Source organism: Amphimedon queenslandica, unplaced genomic scaffold (assembly GCF_000090795.2).
Source record: "Amphimedon queenslandica unplaced genomic scaffold, v1.1 AMPQUscaffold_13517, whole genome shotgun sequence".
Taxonomy (NCBI): Eukaryota; Metazoa; Porifera; class Demospongiae; order Haplosclerida; family Niphatidae; genus Amphimedon; species Amphimedon queenslandica.
The window spans coordinates 12129-21207 of NW_003546247.1; the positions used below are offsets into that span (position 1 = coordinate 12129).

At 34.1% G+C, this 9079-nt stretch overlaps 2 long non-coding RNA genes across 3 annotated transcripts in view; one reads left to right on the plus strand and one right to left on the minus strand.

Annotated features, from left to right (window-relative positions):
• Positions 1-8579, plus strand: part of LOC109583708 (uncharacterized) — a 12478-nt gene extending 3899 nt beyond the window's left edge. The window contains exon 8 of one of the 2 annotated variants that reach the window (XR_002185679.1): positions 8540-8579. This is a non-coding gene — a long non-coding RNA (uncharacterized LOC109583708). The remainder of the gene's footprint in view (positions 1-8539) is intronic. The other variant, XR_002185676.1, reaches the window with a different exon arrangement.
• LOC109583721 (uncharacterized) lies at positions 7582-8040 on the minus strand. Its single transcript, XR_002185682.1, has 2 exons — positions 7958-8040; positions 7582-7908 (listed from the first exon to the last, which is right to left on the minus strand). It is a non-coding gene; the product is annotated as an uncharacterized LOC109583721 (long non-coding RNA).
• Positions 8580-9079: the final 500 nt, after the last annotated feature.

Sequence of the window (9079 nt, forward strand, 5' to 3'; positions counted from 1 at the left end):
CACAAAATTGAATCAATGCTAAACTCTAATGACCAGTAAACCTCTTTCACACCCTCTCCCTGTCCATTATAGCAACAAGTACTCAATATTCACTGTTATACATTGATTAATCTCACATCCTGAATGCAGTTTGATCACTTTATACTGAGCAATAATGGGTGGATATGCACCTGGTTTTCACACACACTCACATTGCACATGCAGTGAAATAAAAGTCACATTAAACAACCAATGTTTTAAAGATGATGGACCTCCCATTCACCATACCCACTTTCCATCAACAATCAATGCTTAAGAAATATTAATAGACTTAACTGCTTGGAAATGATTAGTACCAACATGCTTCAAATACAAAGCAGGTGTAGTAGTATCACAAGGAATGCCATACAACTCCTGGGTTCCATATCTAGCCCAGCCAACAAAAGTAGGAGTGAGTGAATATGAATATATGGTTATACCTAATAATGCTGTTAGTGTAATAATCTCTGTGTCAGTGGCCCACACATAATTTCTATACATTTTTGACTTATTTATGTAATCATATATGCTTGAATATCTGGTTGCACTTAATGTACTATTAAACAATTCTTCTTCAAAGTTTGGCATATTACTGACAATTGCTCTACGTAATTCATAATGCTGAGAAATGGACCCAGTAATGAGATATGAAAGGGCATAAAATAAACAGTTCCCATCACCAGGGACATCAAGAGTACTATTAGGAACTCTTTCATCTGACAATGGTGTTGTTGGACTGCCAGGTAAGATTCTAGCAGCTGCTACAAACTTAAGGTTCAATATGTCACACCACCTTCTTTGAACTTCTTCATTAGCAGGGTAATAAACATAATCCCTTTGTCTCCTCCTTACATTATCTGGATTGGGAGGCTCTTCATAAGTAAAGATGACATCATCATCTTTTATTGGATTACTTGTCTTTAATTTAATGCTTGAGAGTTTTATAGATACAATCAGACCACTACTACAATGGTCATTTTTTACAACACACATGGTTTTATCATCTTTTGGTTTACATTTAATGTTTGAGAGTTTTATAGATACAATGAGACTACTACAACTATCCTCATCTTTGACATTAAATTTGGTTTTTAGGTCTTTCAAATTAATTGAAACAATTAATTTATCATCTGTTTTTGGGCGAGGCAATGCCAAAGCACTATTGTCAGCACTACTGTCTACATCAACTTTTCTTTTTTTGGTGCAAGGCTTATTTGGTGCAAGGCTTATTTGGTGCAAGGCGATTAGATTTTTGTAAATCAGTACTCTTACGTTTATTGCTACTAACGGTACTGTTACTAGTACTTTGTACATGACTTACAGACACCTTGGCATTCTTACTACAAGGTTCACCATCATCAATTATACCAGTCACTTGAATCTTTCTCTTCTTTCCTTTACTTTTCTTGATTTGAGGTAAGTCTTTTCGAAATTTACTTCTCAGCCTGTTAATTTCATTAATGCACAGATTACTAACTTTAACAGAGAGAGGATCAAATGATAATAAATGTAATCCATTTAATGTGCGTACACGAGACAATGCAACATATGCCATACCATCCCCAAAAACATCAGTAGATAAATCAATAATGGCTGTATCTAGTGAGAGGCCCTGACATTTATGTATAGTAATAGCATAAGAAAGTGTAAGGGGAAACTGTTTCCTATGTATATACAAATTCTTAGATAGCATAAATCTAGATGTAACCCTTTCTATGTCACAAGGTACATCAATATGATCAAATTTGATTGATATACGTGTAGCATAAATACCCATTACTGTACCAATGGCACCATTAACTAATCCTACAGTCACATCAATATTATGCCTTAGCATTACTCTACAGCCTACTGCTAAAGACAATACAGTTTCTAAACCAGCTGTTTTGCTTGGTTGATCTTTTAGTTTCTCTAATTTTTTTTCTTGTTTTTTGTCAAATTTTGCTGTGCTGCCGCTTTCATCAACAACATCAACACATGCTAATTCTATTTTCTCAGTTTCTAGACTTTCTAACATTAATTCATTGATTTTTTGGCAGGCGTCTACCTTAGAAAATAGACAAATTGGAGGATTTGTTCCTTCACTTTCCAATTCCTTATATTTTTCTTGTATCGAAACCTTAAATATGCGACTCTTAAGCGTATCAATAGTTTCATCAGTCAGACTGCCATGCCTAACAGAATCAAGCATCTTAAAGAAAGTTTCGTCTCCTTTTTGTCGCTCATTGATTGTTAGTTCATCATATTCTACTGTTTCTTTCCATATGTTAACTGCATTTGCTGCTCCAAGTCTAGTTTTTACTAGTTTGTTGCTAATTTTTTTAAATACTGGTCTACCATTAACTGGTGGTAGTTGTAAGAGGTCACCTACAAATAAAATATTTTTGGATCCAAACCATTCATCAGTTCCAAATATATCTTCTAAGCGCATGTGTAAGTATGCTAGATTTAGATTGGATACCATAGATACCTCATCTACTATTATAATTTTTAAATTTTTAAGTGTCATTTTTATTCTTTTCTGAGCTTCTTTACTCAAAGCCCAATATCCAGCTGTCTTTCCCTCATGCTCTATTGGTAGCTGAAATAATCTATGTATTGTTAGTCCACCTACATTAAATGCGGCTATACCTGTTGGTGCTACTATAGCACACATGATTTCACCACTTTTTGGATGCCATATGTCATCCACTAGGCATTTTATTGCCTCTATCAAAAACGATTTACCAGTTCCACCTACACCACTAATAAACATTCTTAGCGGTTTGATATTATCTAATCTAAGTAGTCTTGAAGACTCATTCTCTAATAAGTCTTCACGTTCTTTTTGACTTATAAGATGACTCTTAATTTTATCAAAAATTCTTTTTTGATCTACATTAAGCATTGTCTCTCTTTGCTCTAATGTTAAATTAGGTACATTTATGTGCATGTCAGCAATATCAGCTACTGCTTCCATTATTTCACCTAGTAATTGAGGCTCATCATCTTCCTTGTTATCAGGAAGTTCTTCTTCAGTGAAACCGGCTTTATTTCTTGCATCGACTATTTTCTTCCAATTACGTTCAGCTTCTAATAATTTCTGTAGTTTGTTGAAATGATTTTCAATGCCACGTATAGATGCTTCTCTGTGACGCCTAAAAGCTTCTTCCATTGTTTCTCCTTCCATTACAAGTGTGCTCTCGTCTCTAAAAGGCACAAATAAAAATATTAGCGAGTAATAAAAATCGTCTCTTTCTGCTTCTTGCATAGGAATAAATTTCCTATGGTTTGGGAGGACTGGCTTTGATCGAAGTTTGTATTCTCTTTCTCCATTTTCTCCTATTTTATCAAATTTGTAATTGGCAACAAATTCATAAAGAGATACATCTTCCATGTTATTTGGTCTTGTTGGATAAAAGTCTTCAATTATGCTAGGATTAAAGATGTCTTTTGAAGATCGATCCATTTTAGTTAAATATGAATAGTTTTTGATTTGTCTGCTCCTCTTATGAGGCAAGTACACATTAACGTACTGTACGGTTACTGATTTCATGTATAAACTTTCACCAAGAAGAAGATCGCTTGCTTCATATAGTCCTACTTCTTTAGCTCGAAGTAATTTTTGTCCGATTTTCCAAAGCCTGCTGTATATGTTGTCACAGCTGCTGACTTCATCCCATAAGTCCTGTGCATGACTCTTTTCTGCTTTAGTGACATATCCAGTTACATACTCTGTTAAGGAAAGACTCCTTTCTGCTATGTATTGCAAGTCCATATTTGCACGCCACAATTTCAACAGTAAAGGGTTGTAGTCATTGACTCGAACTTCTTTTTCATTTCGTTTGAGATAATATATCCTATTGCATGATTTCAAGCTATTTTCAACATCATTGATGCAAATACTATCTCTTACTGGTCTAGGAAAATCAAATCGGCATCTAGATACATAGGTCTTGCCGACTTTAATATTTCGCTTGCAGTATTTGCTGCACTTGTGCATTTGGTATTTTGTTACCAAAAAATTTAAATCAGGCGACGTATTACTATCTGGTATATGACAGGTAATTCTATCTTGTATGAAAGAACAGACTTCTTCTGGACAATCAATACCGACAACAGGAGCATATTCAATCCATAGGAGGATGTGATAATGAGGCGCTCCACGCATTTGATATTCTTTTTTAACATAATATTGCTCTACTTTGCCTAGAACACCTCTCTGGAGAATGACTATGTTAAAGAAATCCTTAAATTTGTATGAAAATTGTCGCGATACTGAAACAGGGTCCTCAGTACATAATCTAGAAATACTATATGATTGTGGTGCATTATTTACTTTTCTTAAATATTGCGCTATATCAGCTGAATCATATTCAGCACAACTTAATGTAAGGAAAAGCATTGGTGAGCCATACTCAGCAATCATTGCTTTGACTTCACCTTTCACACGGAACCAATATTGATTTGTGCCCCGTATTGGAGCCAATATGGTACTTAAATTGCCCTCAAATTCTTCATCTAAAACATTTATTTTTTCTAATATTTCAGCAACAGTTTGACCAACATTGCCCCTTGATGTTTTTAATAAATTATATATGCCAGTTTTTAAGGCCTTGTTAATTTTTAATCCATAATAGTGCAAACAATATGAATGATTTCTACGAAATCTGGAATCTTTGTTTAAAAGTCTTGATTTTATGTATTCACTAAATGATAAAGTCTGTGCTGGATAGCTTTGTCTGGGATGATGCTCTCCATATTGTCCAGTAGGTAATAAAGTAGGAAAGCATAACAAATCAAGATGCTCTTGCCTATTGTCTGTAGGCGCTTCTTTTACATTCATTAATTTATATTGACTGATATCAGAACCTGTTGCAATTTTACTATCAAGATTTCTAATCGTATATGCCAAAAGGCCTTCTAAATCTTGATCATTTGCTTTTTCAAGCATTTTACAAGTAGTATTGCTAACTACTTGTATAACATTTTTAGACGATTCGTCGATGGAATCATCATCTACGTTTCTATAAAGCCAATTTATATCTTTTAATTTTCTTAGTGCTGCTTTTATTTTATTTACATCAACTAAACTACGCCAGACATTATTTGATTTAGTAGGCTGTTTATTAATAATAATATAAAGTTCTGGATTAGGCAAATGATTAGAATCTATACCAACCTCATTTAAAGTTTCCATTGTTTTCTCTAATGGAAGAGGTAAATAAAACATTGCACCTTTCAGAGCCTTCAAAGAATTATAGGCAGGCACTTTTAAGGTGTGTGTGCCTAGCCTAACAATTGTCTGAAAACACTTGGCTCTCTGTATTAACTGGCAACTTAAAGGATCCAAATTTTCTAACTCTTTGGGTAGTGGCTCACACTTTAACCCATTGAGCAAACAACGTGCTGGAACTTCATTTTTCCTAATAATAGGTTTACAATGATTACAAATATACATAACTTTATTTAATGCCGTAGGATCAGTCTCTCTAATGTAATCTAATAGGATATTCCAAACATCGCTATCTAAATTTTTAGCTTCAGTGACAGACTTTTTTCTTAAAAGCCTCTCACAGCTGCAACAAGCATTAACAGCCTGATCAGACAAAGCTTTCTTAAATTCATCAATAGCATCTGAATACTGAAAATAAAGTACAGTATCTAAGTTTGGTATTCTAAATGGGTCATCTTCTTCACCATCATTTATAGCGTAATACACATTATCAAATTCAGTCTCATCGGCTTCATTAATTTTTAAATCTATCAATTGTGCTATATCACCATCAGCAAGGGAAGAGTCAATAATATCTATTGTTAAATGGGCATTTCTAGCAACATAAAAGTGTTTCAAAAGGCGTCTCAATGAAGGATAATGAACAGATGCATTGCGTAAAATACGCAGCATGCTTTTACATTCAGTATCATTACTACTACACACAATAGGATGGCCTATCCTTTCACAAACAATTTCTGAATATTTTAAATATTTTTCAACATTATTTTCATCTTTTTTAACAATTACCGTTACATTAGGATTATCAGAGAAATCATGTTCATGTACTTGATCTATTTCTTCAACATGCAGGGATCTTGTCATATAATAATTATTAGGACAATTATCACATGCATCTAAATGCTTCCTCAATTCTTTAATGGGTTCATCAAAATATCGTCTAACTTCAATAATAGAACTAACATCACTTTCTAATAAAGGCTTGCACCTGTCTGTACAGTGCCATTTGAGGGTAGGCTTTCTCTTATAAGTATATATTCTATTATTATCAACAAAATTGTCATCTTCAGAGTCACTATCATCATTACATTCTTCTACTCTATCAATACATGATACATCAACAACCCCTGCTACGTAACAGATGCCATTTGTATCAACAGGGATTGCAATTGGACTATCTAATTGGCTATCAAAATCATCATTAGGATACAAATATGCTGATTCATAAAAATAAGGCTCACTATTCTTTGTGTGACATTGCTGACCAAAATCACTAAAGCTATTCAACTTCAATTTCCTAATGCTATTTGCTGCACGTATCAATACGCCTACTTTGTGAGATCTGTTTTTCAAAACTGATTCTAACAATATACTTGATGCAGCATTACATTTACTGTCATATGATGTGTTCTCAAAATCTATACCTTTCATACTTGATGGCAATAAATCAACAACTATTTCGGGGCTGTAATATAATGTTTCTTTAATTTTTATAAAATAATATTCCTTTGCTTCACTATTTGGTGCAGGTAATGAGTAATTTGAGCGTAATCTATACAATATGTGACTATAATTACGTTCGTAATAATCTTTATTTAGACGCCTTTTATTTTCCTTGATCAGTGCCACCTTTAACTTATCCATTTCATTATCAGAAAATTTATATCTCAGAAATTTATCTTTTGTAGCACATAATATTGCGTCTCTATTCATGTAATACCGTTTTAAGGAGTTTTGTTTTTGAAGGCCCGAATTTTTATGATAGCGTTCCTTTGATTTACTTTTTTGGGGGTTCGGATTGTTTTGATAATGATTCCTAGAGGCTTCTTTCTTTGGTTGTGGATTCTTATGATACTGATCTCTAGAGGCTTCTTTCTTTGGTTGTGGATTCTTATGATACTGATCTCTAGAGGCTTCTTTCTTTGGTTGTGGATTCTTATGATACTGATCTCTAGAGGCTTCTTTCTTTGGTTGTGGATTCTTATGATACTGATCTCTAGAGGCTTCTTTTTTTGGTTGTGGATTTTTTTGATAATGATTTCTAGAGGCTTCTTTTTTTTGGTCTGGATTACTCCTATAATTTGTTTTAGAATAGCAAGTTGATTTTAAAATTTTGCAGTCCTTGTTTTTACTATACCAATTTTTACATTTTTGCAAAATGTAACCTGGGTTGAATGCATGAAATTTTTTTGAATACCCAAGCTTATATTTTTTACTTATCTTATAGGCAACTCTGGCTTTGCTTTTGACCCTCTTTCAATGCCTTATGTAGTAAGCTCTAGCATAGGACCTGTTTTTAGATATAAAAGTTTCCATTTCCTTTCTATTATCATATATCTTGGAGAACTTTTTTTTGGATTTAGCCCCAGTTAAGTCACTTTTCCTTTTCCTACTTCCTTTTTTTACAACTAACAGCACCACAACTACACTTAACATTAACACAACAAATAAATACCATAATACCAAGTACATATATGCAGGAGGTACAAGTAAACTACTGCTTATCATTTTAAAAATAACTGTATAGACTTATCTCAATATATCCAATATCAGAAGTATAATGAAATACACTGAACTCTAGTGATCTGGCTTAGGTACAGGTGTCCAAAATTATCAAAACTGAGCAGCTGTAAATTATCTTGCGCTCTGACGGCTCTGTAAGATTATATTTCGCTCTATGATAAAAGAAGCCTAATTTGTTACAGTTATTTCAAAATAATTTACCTATTAGCTCTTAAAAGAACTGTTAATCACTTAGTCTGCGCACTGCTGAACAAACAAGTATGCAGAGAAAGAGAAGAATAGAGCGAATTCACACAGTGCAGTCATTCAGTCACTATAGCAACTCTGAGCATGCGCATTAAGTTTCAAAATGGCGACTAATTTTAAGGGGAGGTGATATCACGCCCAAATAACTAGTTTATAATCTAATATGAATTAAGATATGGAAAGCACCTTTGTAGTCCTTGACTCACGCTCCAAGGAATGATGTGAAAGTCAACTTGAGCTGTTTTCTAGTTTAAAAGATTATCCGGTGCATAGAAGATGAAAGAAGAAGAAGAAAAAGTCTGAAGAATTTTGCAGAAATTTGAATTTGGGCCTATTATACAGAGATCCTTCCGCTACATTACAGTCCACTTTAAAGGTACCAGGAGAATCGCTCAGTGAAGGAGAGCTCATCTAAGCCATTTATAAAGCTGTACAACGTAAGATAGAAGAGTTATAATCATTTGAAAATTATAAATTTGGTCGCCATCTTGAAAAATCAACCTCAACCCTACATATAGGCTACCGCCTATATAATAGAGTTATTGCATGAATTCATCATGCTCTAGGTGACAGTAAACTAGTAAGTGGTGCATGTAACTACATGTATGTGCATGCAGTGGCGGATCTGGGCCCGGGCCTAGACGGGCCATGGCCCGGGCATCAGAAGTCAGTAATTAGATTCATTAGATGCAATGTAAACAATTCCCTGCCTCAAGTTTGATAAAGCCAACCAAAAGCCACACCAGAGTACTTACAAGTGCTTGAAGAGCATTCTAAGCACTGCATAGATGAAGAAATTGTTGAAACCCATCATAAAAATGGCCAAAAGATGCATAACCATAAAATAACTGGTTGAAAAGTGGACACACCCACTTCCTGGCCCTACCATTAACTTGCACCCAGATCCGCCACTGTGTGCATGCCATGTACATGTTAATGTATCGACTGGTTGTACATGTAGTTTAGTTTAAATGACTGATACCGAGTTAAAATGTTATGCATGTTCTAAAGTTTACTCACTTTCACCTGATCCCTGGTTGTTATCAATTAATAATAAAAGCTGAATTTGATTTGGCT